Consider the following 11,491-nt stretch of genomic DNA (forward strand, 5'->3'; position numbering starts at 1 on the left):
TAGTGTATAATCTAGGAGCATGGAGGCTGTTGGAGATTTATGGGAAATGATTAGGAGCTCCCGGGTGGTCCCTCCCTTATATCAGAGCCAACTAAATGCCTAGGGATCCACATCCAGTTTATATTTTCAAATGTATTCACGATGTGTACTCTCTTCCGTCCTTTTTACTTCACATATTAGATTTGTGTCAAGTCAAACTCTACAAAGTTTCTCCAAATTTATTTAAAAAATATCAACATCTAAAATACCAAATATATATACTATGAAACTATCTTTCATAATAAATCTAACAATATTGATTTGGATTGTGAATATTCATATTCTTTTTCTATAAGTTTGATCAAAGTAGAGACTTCCGACAAAAAACACATGCATGTGTTACTAGCCTATATTACTACCTTCAAACTGGTCATAGTGGGGTGTAACTTGGACTAGTAATATGCATATGTTACTAGTCTATGTTACTACCTCTATGGTGGGGAGTAACATATACGTGGTGTCATGCAACACTTAATTTATTAGGTTATATACTCATATTGTCTGGTTGGTTTGATATTTGCAGAGTATTAGGCCTCTTTCAATGCAAAGGTTCTTACATGAGTTGCTAAGTGTATTAAATATCTTGGAAACTCAAGTCCCCAATGCATAGGTGTTTAGCTTTGAGTGCTAAACTTCTTTCTCTTAATTAGTTGTAGACTTAGAATTGTACATGTCACCTAGTTACACGCGCTTAGTATCGTTTCTTCCCGGGGTCACCAAAGTACTCTCTCTCTCTCTCTCTCTCTTCTTAATTAACTTGCCACATATGATTTTATGCCTACTTGGTAGTCTATGCATCTTTACATGGTGGAGCATTGGGATGGGCCTTATGCATCGGGCCTCTTGGTCCTGCAAGTTTGGTCGGGTGGACGTTCAAACCCGGACAAAGGTAGTACTTAGGGCATCTTCAACACTTATAAGATACGTATTGGTAAACTTGCTGTCGGTGTCAAAACCGGCGGATCTCGGGTAGGGGGTCCCGAACTGTGCGTCTAGGATCGATGGTAACAGAAAACAGGGGACACAATGTTTACCCAGGTTCGGGCCCTCACTATGGAGGTAATACCCTACTTCCTGCTTGATTGATCTTGATGAATATGAGTGTTACAAGAGTTGATCTACCACGAGATCGTAATGACTAAACCCTAAAAGTCTAGCCCGACTATGATTATGAGGGTCCCTCTACGGACCTAGCCCTCCAGTTTATATAGACACAGGAGGGACCTAGGGTTACACAAGGTCGGTTACAGAGAAAGGAATATTCATATTTGGTCGCCAAGCTTGCCTTCCATGCCAAGGAGAGTCCCATCCGGACACATGTATAGTCTTCGGTCTTCGTATCTTCACAGCCCATCAGCCCGACCCATATCCAATAGGTCGGACGCCCGAGGACCCCTTAGTCCAGGACTCCCTCAGTAGCCCCTGAACCAGGCTTCAATGACGATATGTCTGGCGCGCAGATTGTCTTTGGCATTGCAAGGCGGGTTCGCCTTTCCAGATACTCCAAGATAGTCTTCGGATAAAACGAATGTGTCCGGATCTGTAACACAAATACCACACACGACTGGAGAGAATATAATACTTCTCGAGCCCCATCTGCTGACAACTTTTTGTAAGATGACATAACGTCTGTCCGGTCATTATATCGAACCGTTTTTGTCCGCCGTTCCATGTTTCGAGATGCGGTTGTCATTGGCACGTCCTGTCAAGGCAAAGACCGTGTCCCCTTATTGGGGGATTCTCATCAATACGGGCATGGGTAACCCAACCGTGCCGTTTACACAACCCTTGGGAATAGGCGAGTTTTAGGGCGAGTGGGAAGGCATTCAATATTCACTGCCTTTATAAGGGGATAAGGATTACCCTTCTTCTCCCACGCCTTCTCTCTTCCTCCGCCCTTCCACTCTTGAGCTCCAGCGCCCAAGTTCTCATCTTTCCCCACTCGATCAAGCACTCAACCATGTCCGGATCCAGAGGTCAAGGATTGGATGGCCTCCTCCGTGAAGGAGAAGGACATTATTGAGCTTCGGGCAGCCGGGTATCTGGCAAAGGAAATCGCCCACCGTCTTCCAGCAAAGGGGCAAATCGCCCCCACACCGAAGCCCAACGAGAGGGTAGTATTCATCCCTCATTTCCTCCGCGGGCTAGGGTTTCCACTCCACCCTTTCGTCCGCGGGCTGATGTTCTATTACGGGTAAGACTTCCATGATCTATCCCCGAACTCTTCCCTCAACATTTCGGTGTTCATTGTCGTGTGTGAGGCCTTCCTCCGCATCCAACCCCACTTCGGGATGTGGCTCAAAGTCTTCAACGTGAAGCCCAAGGTGGTGGATGGCCAGCATGCAGAGTGCGGAGGCGCCATGGTGAGCAAGCTGACCAATGTCTCCTAGCCAAAAGGCACTTTCGTGGAGACTGTCAAGGAATGGAAGAAATAGTGGTTCTACATCACAGAACCCCGCGATGCCACCTGGGCCGCGGCTGCCGAATTCAACTCCGGCGCTTCCATGCACTCACCTCCTGGGTTGAGAAGAGCCTGAATTGGTCTTTGTCAGACGAGCTGATAGCGCTACAAACGCGCATTCAAAGCATAGTGGATAAAGACATCAAGCTCGTCGACATAATCCAAGTGATGCTGGTGCGCCGGATCCTCCCCTGCCAAAGCCGAAGCCGCCCTCTAGGGGAGTTCAATCTGAAGAAGCACCACACCCTGGAGAGGCTCTTCGAAACAACTCATGAAGATGCCAGGAAGTTGCTCTTCAAGGGCAGCGAGATACCCCCAGCCACAGACTCGGACCACAGGCACGATATTAACCACCCCACCAACGAGGTAAATATTTAACGCATCCTCTACTTGCATGTTTCAAGGAGGATATATGAACTTTTATTGTCATCGCTTCTTCAGGAATGGATGAAGAGGGTGAAGCGGATTCAGTGTCCGGCTCCGCTACCTGAGGAACCAGTCATCCCGTGTCTAGCGAAGATGCTGGTACCGGCGCCCTATACGAAGCCGAAGAAGAAGGCCAAAGGGAAGGCCAAGGGCGTCCGGAGTGGCCCCCGCCGCAGGGGCACCTTAGACAAGACCCGCTCCTCCGCCACCGAAGACGACAACGATGATGAGGAGGAGGAGAGCGACTCTCCCCTTGATGGGGGGAGGAAGAAGAGGGCAGCCTCCACAAATCTGGAGGTGGAGGCGCCCAAGAAGGGGAAATGCCCTCTCGCGGACAGCTCCACGTGGGACATCGACAGCAGTCCGGAATGACGCCCCTGGCCGCATCGTGAGTACCAAGAACCCGTACTCGCATTTTTATCCAGCCTCTCCACTCCGTGGTTTTAATGTGGTTAATCTTGTTATTGTAGTCCGGCCAATGACAGCCCCCAGCGATCCTCATCAAGAGGCTTGTTGGATTCGAAGGCAATGGCCAGCGAGACACCGCCAGCCGCTCACTCTCCCAAGGCCAAGGGAGATGACGAGGTGTTGTCCCAAAGGACCTTCCCATGCCAGGGAGAGGTTCAAGAGGCCGCCATGGCGGCGCCGGAGGGCGACACCTCGGCCGCCGAACACATGGGGGATCGGACCCCCATGGAGACTGACCATGGGGGTCGTGCTCAGTCCGTTCCCCATCCGAACATGGATCCGGAGACCCATGCGGCTCCAGAATCTGACAGGAAGCCTCCCTCTAGAGAAGGGGGCGTGCCTGTCCCGCCGGTGACCTATGTCCAACCAGAGGCACCGGATAATCTACTGGAAGAGCTACGAGGTGCTTCCATTGTGGAAGAACACCGTATCCTTATGGGTACGGTGATTGAGAAGGTTCAGTCCGTCAAGAGCGGACTAACCGAAGCCTGCAGCGGCCTACTGACAGGTTTTGAGGTAAGCGATGCAAAAAGAGAAAATCCCTATGTATAGACAGTAGCCCCTGAGACACTGTCCGGTGTTCGGAAAGAAAAGCCGGACAGAGGATCAATTAAATTTCGCAGGAAACTAATCAAACTGTGTCTTATGTGAATAAGCAGGCATCGCTGCTTGCCGTGACCTCACACACCGTCGAAGTCTCTGTACTAAAGCGGAGACTGGAGCAGGCCAAGAAGGAGCTCGGCCAAGCGAGGAAGCAGCTGGAAGAACAACAAGGTATATAATGACTTGCTGTGTATTCGAAAAGTATAAATGATGTATACTGACCGTAATGTCATTATTCATGTAGGAGCGACGACCGAGGTCGAGGCCCTTAAAAAGGCCCTGGCCGAAGCCGAGGGGAAAGCTGTCAAGGAGCAGGCCACTCGTAAAAAGCTGAAGGCCAGGCTGAACGAGGTCCAGCAAGAGCTCCTAGACGCTGTGAAAAAGTGTGAGACCTTGGATGGTAATGTTTCGGCTCGAGAGACCGAACTCGCCAAGGCTCACCAGGATGCGGAAGCGGCCCAGTTTGAAGCCCAGGGTGCCCTCCAGGAGATCCAGGAGGCCAAGAAGATCGCGGCGGTTAAGCCATTTAGTATGCAAAGCAAGTATGTGAAGAAGAAGTATTTCTTACTAACCCGGATTCGGAGTTCTCCAGGGGCCTTCGCTGATCTCCCGCGCAGTGTGTCCGACGCCGTGGAGTTCTTCCGAGCCGAAGAAGGGAGCTCATCGGAGAAACTGGTCTGGTCGCGGTACCTTGCACTAGAGCATCCTGTGCCCTTCACCGATTAGCTAAAACAGCTGGTTGAGCTGCATAGGGTGGCCGAACTGGCCATGAAGGATTTGATAATCCAGCTGTGGCCTGCCGAAGCTATGCCCGGCAGCTAATTTGGGCTTGTGAAGCAGCTGGTGAACGTCTGTCCCCGGCTGGACGTTGTAAAGCGGTCGGTCTGTATTGAAGGTGCGCGCATGGTCTTCGCCCGCGTTAAGATGTGGTGGGAGAAGATGGACGCCGTCAAGCTGACCGAGGGGCCGCCAGAGGGCAAGGAGCACCGCACGCCCGAGCGGTATTTTGCAGATGTCCTGGAGGGGTCTCGCATTGTTGCGACGCAATGTGTGAAAGACATTATTTTCGAATGAATACATTCATGTTGTCTTTGCCTTGTATGATGAAACAAGAGTCGTTATATAATATATGTTTTTTAAATGTTTCTCCTCCTGTGCGGCCGTGTTATGTGAAATCTGAGGGTTGGTCAGTCGTCGGTTTCTGCCCCCACGTAGGAAATACGGGGGTGTTCGAGATGTAATCTAAACACATTGTGGATCTGCCGCGCAGTGTGTCTTATGCCGCGGAGTTCTTCCGAGCCGAAGAAGGAAGCTCTACGGAGAAGCTGTTCTGGTCTCAATATCTTGCGCCAGAACATCCAGTGTCCTTTAGCGATCAGCTAGAACAGCTGGTCGAGCTGCATAGGGTGGCCGAACTGGCCATGAAGGATTTAATAATCCGACTGTGGCCTGCCGAAGCTATGCCCGGCAGCTACTTCGGGCTCGTGAAGCGGCTGGTGAATGCATGTCCTCAGCTGGACGTCGTCAAGCGGTCGGTCTGCATCGAGGGTGCCGCATGGCCTTCGCCTACGTCAAGGTGTGGTGGGCGAAGATGGACGCCGTCAAGGTTACGACCGGGGAACCGCCGGAGGGAAAGGAGCACCGCACGCCCGAGCAGTATTTTGAAGATGTCCTGGAGGGGTCTCGTATTGTGGCGACGCAATGTGCGTAAGACATTATTTTCGAATGAATACATTCATGTTCTCTCTGCCTTGTATGATGAAACAAAGTCGTTCTGTAATATAATGTTTGTTATTTAACAAATTCCACCTCCTGTGTGGCCCTGTTGTGTGAAATCGGAGAATTGGCCAGTCGTCGGCTTCTACACCCACGTAGGAAGTATGAGGGTGTTCGGGATGTAATCTAAACACTCTTGATCCAATTGTTGGTCCTTGAAGGAGGTGTTTAGCGCGACGAACTTGGCAATCGGACTATGCGGCTTTAGCACCCCCACTTAGCCATAGGAGTTCAATAATAGAAATATATGCGCAACCCCTAGTATCCGGACTAGGATGTTGTAGACACTTGATCGGGTGAGTACCAATCCCTCGCGTATTGCGGAAAAAATCTCTAAGGATTTGAGACCTCCGAAAAGCTGACCGGCTCTCACCGCATCATGACAGTCAGATTTCGGCTTTCTCTACTGAGGTGCTCACTTGGGTAAACCAAGGCACAATCACATTAGTTCTACCTTTCTATCCTAGCCGATACAACGCAACGTAAGATAGTAAGCACAGGAGTCGGGCAACCCAACTATTGACCAAAGACATGATTCGAAGCCGATGCATATAATGCTAAATTCAGGGTGCCGAACTGTACTGTAAAAGTGTTCTGACTTTTGTTGCCATGTTGTGCGGCGCTATGAAGCCCCTGGCAAATTGAAACGCACTAGAGTGTATGGGTGTTACCTGATAGAGTTTACCAGAAAACAAAAGACAAAATGGAAGAAAAAGAAGAACAAGTGATAAGCTAGAGCCGTAAAACTTGGGCCGCGAACTGTTTCTACTATAATTTCCTTGGTGCGTTAAAGTGCATTTATACAAGTAATGCAATAAGCAGAAGGCTATTTACTATGCCTTAACCAAGGGAGAGCTGCGTGTGGGCCCTGAAAAACAGGTAAAGGGATCATTAAAGAAACCACCTAAAGATTCCCCAGTACATCCATGCTTCTTGTCCCCTTGGTGTTTTTATCCTTCAAGAAGAATCGATGGTTAAGCCGCCATTAAAGGCCTGTGAAAAAGAGAAAAAGAAGAAAGAAAAAGGAAAAAGTGAAATTATGTTTGTCCGGGGCGGTTGAGCCGTATTGTGGACCACAAGCTGATTATGCCTCAATCCGTGTCCATGGTACTTTTAGTGCGTAATTATGTACGCGCGGTGCAATTGCCTCCACTTGGCCAAGACAGGGACGGAGGCCAAATTGCTAGTCGAGCTCTTGACGAGCCGAACTGTCCTTCCGCAGAGTGGTTCGGACTCTCTTGACAGTGTCCGGGGGATCGGCTGCCGAATTGAGGTTCTGCTTGAAAAGGCCGCTCTGTACCTCTGCCGCTAAGGCAGCGGTGTGCTCCTCGGTGCGGAGAGAGTGTTCCGTGTTTCCATTGACTGTTATGACACCGCATGGTCCGGGCATCTTGAGCTTGAGATAAGATTAGTGTGGCACCGCGTTGAACCAAGCAAATGAGGTTCGTCCGAGCACTGCGTGGTAGCCGCTGCGAAAAGGGGCGATATCGAAGATTAAATCCTCGCTTCAGAAGTTGTCAGGAGATCCGAAGACAACCTCTAGTGTGATTGAGCCCGTACAACGGGCCTCTACGCCTGGTATGACTCCTTTAAATGTAGTCTTTGTGGGCTTGATCTGTGATGGGTTAATGCCTATTTTGCGCATTGTATCCGGGTAGAGCAAATTGAGGCTGCTGCCCCCGCCCATCAGGACTCGCGTCAGGTGGAACACATCAATTATTGGGTCCAGGACCAGTGCGGCTGAACCGCCGTGACGGATACTTGTCGGATGATCCCGGCGATCAAAGGTGATCGGGCATGACGACCATGGATTAAATTTTGGGGCGACTGGCTCTATCGCATAGACGTCCCTGAGCGCGCGCTTGCGCTCCCTCTTGGGGATGTGGGTAGCGTATATCATGCTCACCATTTTGACATGAGGGGGAAACTTCTTCTGTCCCCCTGTGTTCGGCGGCCGGGGCTCCTGGTCGCCGTCCTTGCTTTGCGATCCCTTATCCTTGTTCTCGGCATTTAACTTGCCGGCTTGTTTAAAAACCCAACAATCTCTATTGGTGTGATTGGGTGGTTTGCGTGGGGTGCCATGAATCTGGCACGGACGATCAAGTATGCGGTCCAAGCTAGATGGGCCCGAATTGTTCTTTTGGAACGGCTTCTTCCGCTGACCAGACTTAGATCCACTGAATCCGGCATTGACCGTTGTATCCTCGGTGTTGTCATTGTTATTTCGACGCTTGTATCTGTTGCGTCAAGACTTGTCTTTGCTATTTTTAGCTTCAGGGGTGCCGGCGTCGCTTGCATTGTGTTTGCTATGGGCCAGCCAACTGTCCTCGCCCGCGCAAAAGCGGGTCATGAGTGTCGTGAGAGCCGCCATGGACTTTGGCTTTTCTTGGGCGAGGTAGCGGGCGAGCCATTCGTCACGGATGTCGTGTTTAAAGGCCACTAGGGCTTCGGCATCAAGACAGTCAACGATCTGGTTCTTTTTAGTTAAGAAGCTAGTCCAGAATTTCCTGGCGGACTCTCCGGGCTGTTGAACTATGGCTTAAGTCATCAGCATCCAGAGGTCAAACGTATGTACCTTGGAAGTTATCAAGGAAGGCTTCTTCCAAGTCCTCCCAACTGCCGATGGAATTTTCAAGCAGGCTGTTCAACCAGTGCCGGACTGGTCCTTTGAGTTTTAGGGGGAGGTATTTAATGGCATGAAGGTCGTCGCCGTGGGCCATATGAATATGGAGAATGAAGTCTTCGATCCATACCGCGGGGTCTGTGGTTCCGTCATATGATTCTATATTCACGGGTTTGAACCCTTCTGGGAATTCATGTTCCATGACCTCATCAGTGTAGCAATGAGGCTGTGCGGCGCCTCTATATCGGGCCGTATCACGACGTAGCTCTAATGGAGTCCGTCTGCGACTTTCAGCCCGTGCATGACTAGGTTTTTCACGTTCGAATAGATGGCCATCGTCGCATGTCGGGGCACGTCCTCGCGATCCTTAGATCGATCTGGTATGTCCTGCTTTATTGTTCAGGTCCCGCCGAAGGTCATATGTATGACCGTGGGCTGCTTTATCTCTGCCTTTGCGATGAGGCGGGGCGGGCTGGTGTTCGGCTTGAGTTGCAGTTTTGTCCCGACCACGTGGTGGTCGGTCAGCCGCATTGTGCAATGGTGGTATGTGTTCCGGCGCTTCATCGTCGAACTGAGGTAGCAATTTGCGCTTCGGGTAGCTTTTAGCTGGACGCTTGAGGCTGTATTTTTCGGCTGCTAGGATATCGGTCCATTTATCATTGAGCAGATCTTGGTCAGCTTGAAGCTGTTGCTGCTTCTTTTTCACGCTCCTTGCAGTGGCTATTAGCTGGCGCTTAAAGTGCTCCTGTTCAAGAGGTTCCTCGGGCATGATGAAATCCACAGTGCCGAGGCTTGCCTCATCCTCGGAGAGCGGAAGATAATTGTCGTCCTCCGAGTCTTCGTGTGTGGCCTGTTTACCAGGGCTAACCTGCCCATCTTCCCGTTCATCCTGTTCAGTAGCTGCATCAACGGGGCCTTCGTTGTCTTCGACACCTTTTGGAGTATTATCTTCTCCTGTGCTGGTGTTGCTGTCTTTACTGCGGTGTGACTTAGAGCGGCTCCGCTGATGCCGGCGCTTTGATTGTATCTCGGAAGGTTTATCCTCAACTGGATCTTCCTTGTCGTCGCGCTATTCTCCTTTGGTGCATCCACCATGTATACATCATATGAGGAAGTGGTCGTCTAGCATCCGGTGAACGGCGGGTTCTAGGCCTCTTCTTCTACGGCATCGTCGTCCATACCGTCGATGTCGTCGGAGCCATAATCGAACATGTCAGTTAGGTCTTCGACGGTGGCTATGAAGTGGGCGGTGGGTGGGAGGTGAAATTCTCCATCATCAGCCTCCGGTTCAAACCGGACACAATTCGACTGTGAGCCCCCCCACTAAAGATAGTGCTCTTAACGAGTTCAGCACATCGCCCAAAGGCGAATGTTGGAAGATGTCCGCGGAGTCGAATTCGACGATCGATGACCGATCAAGCTTGACGCACGCGGACGCACAGGGTTTGGAACCTGTAGCCGGAGATGAGTCCGTAGCTCCGGTGACATAGATGTCACGTTAAGTCTGTGTGCGACTCCAACGCCGCCGAGTCTGCGGCTTCCGCGGAGGGGTTGAGCTTCCCGTCTTCGGATGGCGCGATCTGCTCTGGATCTATGGCCAGAGCAGCTGCAGGTACTATCCCCTATGTGTGAGTTGATGACAGATTTAGGTCATGTTCATCGTGGTGGCAAGCAGCGGCTGCCGTGGTCTCGAATCTATCAAAGATCAAGTCTCCATGGATATCTGCGACGTAGTTCAAACTTCCAAATCTGACCTAGTGGCCAGAGGCGTAGCTTTCCATCTGCTCCAGATGGCCAAGCGAGTTGGCCCGCAGTGCTAAGCCGCCAAACACAAAGATCTGTTCGGGGAGGAAGACTTCCCCTTGGGCTGCATCGTTGCGGACGATTGAAGGAGCCATCAAACCTTTTGGGGACGGCACAGTGGAACTCTCAATGAAAGCACCAATATCGGTGTCAAAACCGGCGGATCTCGGGTAGAGGGTCCCGAACTGTGCCTCTAGGATCGATGGTAATAGGAAACAAGGGACACAATGTTTACCCAGGTTCGGGCCCTCTCTATGGAGGTAATATCCTACTTCCTGCTTGCTTGATCTTGATGAATGTGAGTGTTACAGGAGTTGATCTACCACGAGATCGTAATGACTAAACCCTAAAAGTCTAGCCGGACAATGATTATGAGGGTCCCTCTACGCACCTAGCCCTCCAGTTTATATAGACACAGGAGGGACTTAGGGTTACACAAGGTCGGTTATAGAGAAAGGAATATTCATATTTGGTCGCCAAGCTTGCCTTCCACGCCAAGGAGAGTCCCATCCGGACACAGGTAGAGTCTTCGGTCTTCGTAATTTCACATCCCATCAGTCCGGCCCATATCCAAATAGGTCGGACGCCTGAGGACCCCTTAGTCCAGAACTCCCTCACTTGCCACCTAGGACATAGTGATGATGTGGCATTTAACAAATGAGAAAAGGAGCGGGAAATTGTTTGTAGATTAACCGACAACCTTTGCACAAGCTTCAAGGTGAAATAGACTTAAGGCCATATATTAAGTATCATTGGTCCTGAAAGCATACTCTTAAAAAAATAACTTTCAAATCCTGTGGGGTGTCAAAATCTTCTTCTCCTGCATACATCACTGGCGTTCCATGAGCATAGTTTGTTGCCGCCTATGAGCCTATGTCTCGATGAAGTATACTTGTTTCAACCCAGGAGCTTGTAGAAGCAGCGATAGGAAAATCGTCGATGTAGTTCAGAAGACGTCGGGGGTCATGATCAGCCAAGCCCTAATTGATGTTGCGCAAAAGAAAATGTTGAAAGAGCATGTAAAAACTCTGAAGATCCTGAGTGCTAGCCAAATCAAGACAGGTCCACTAGAGACTAAAATAGAATGGATCTTGGATAACCTACCAGGGACACAAATCTACACACCCTCCCCCGACGACAATTAAACACATGAACAAAATGGGGGTAGGTCGGGGAGGACATTATCTTTAATGTGGGACAACATCACCGCGCTTGCCGCCCAAAACTAGACACACAGACTGGCTTAAGGAAACCTGAACCAAGACCCTCACTCTTTGTACGCCAGACCTTGG

The sequence above is a fragment of the Triticum aestivum genome, chromosome 7A (assembly GCF_018294505.1).
Source record: "Triticum aestivum cultivar Chinese Spring chromosome 7A, IWGSC CS RefSeq v2.1, whole genome shotgun sequence".
Taxonomy (NCBI): Eukaryota; Viridiplantae; Streptophyta; class Magnoliopsida; order Poales; family Poaceae; genus Triticum; species Triticum aestivum.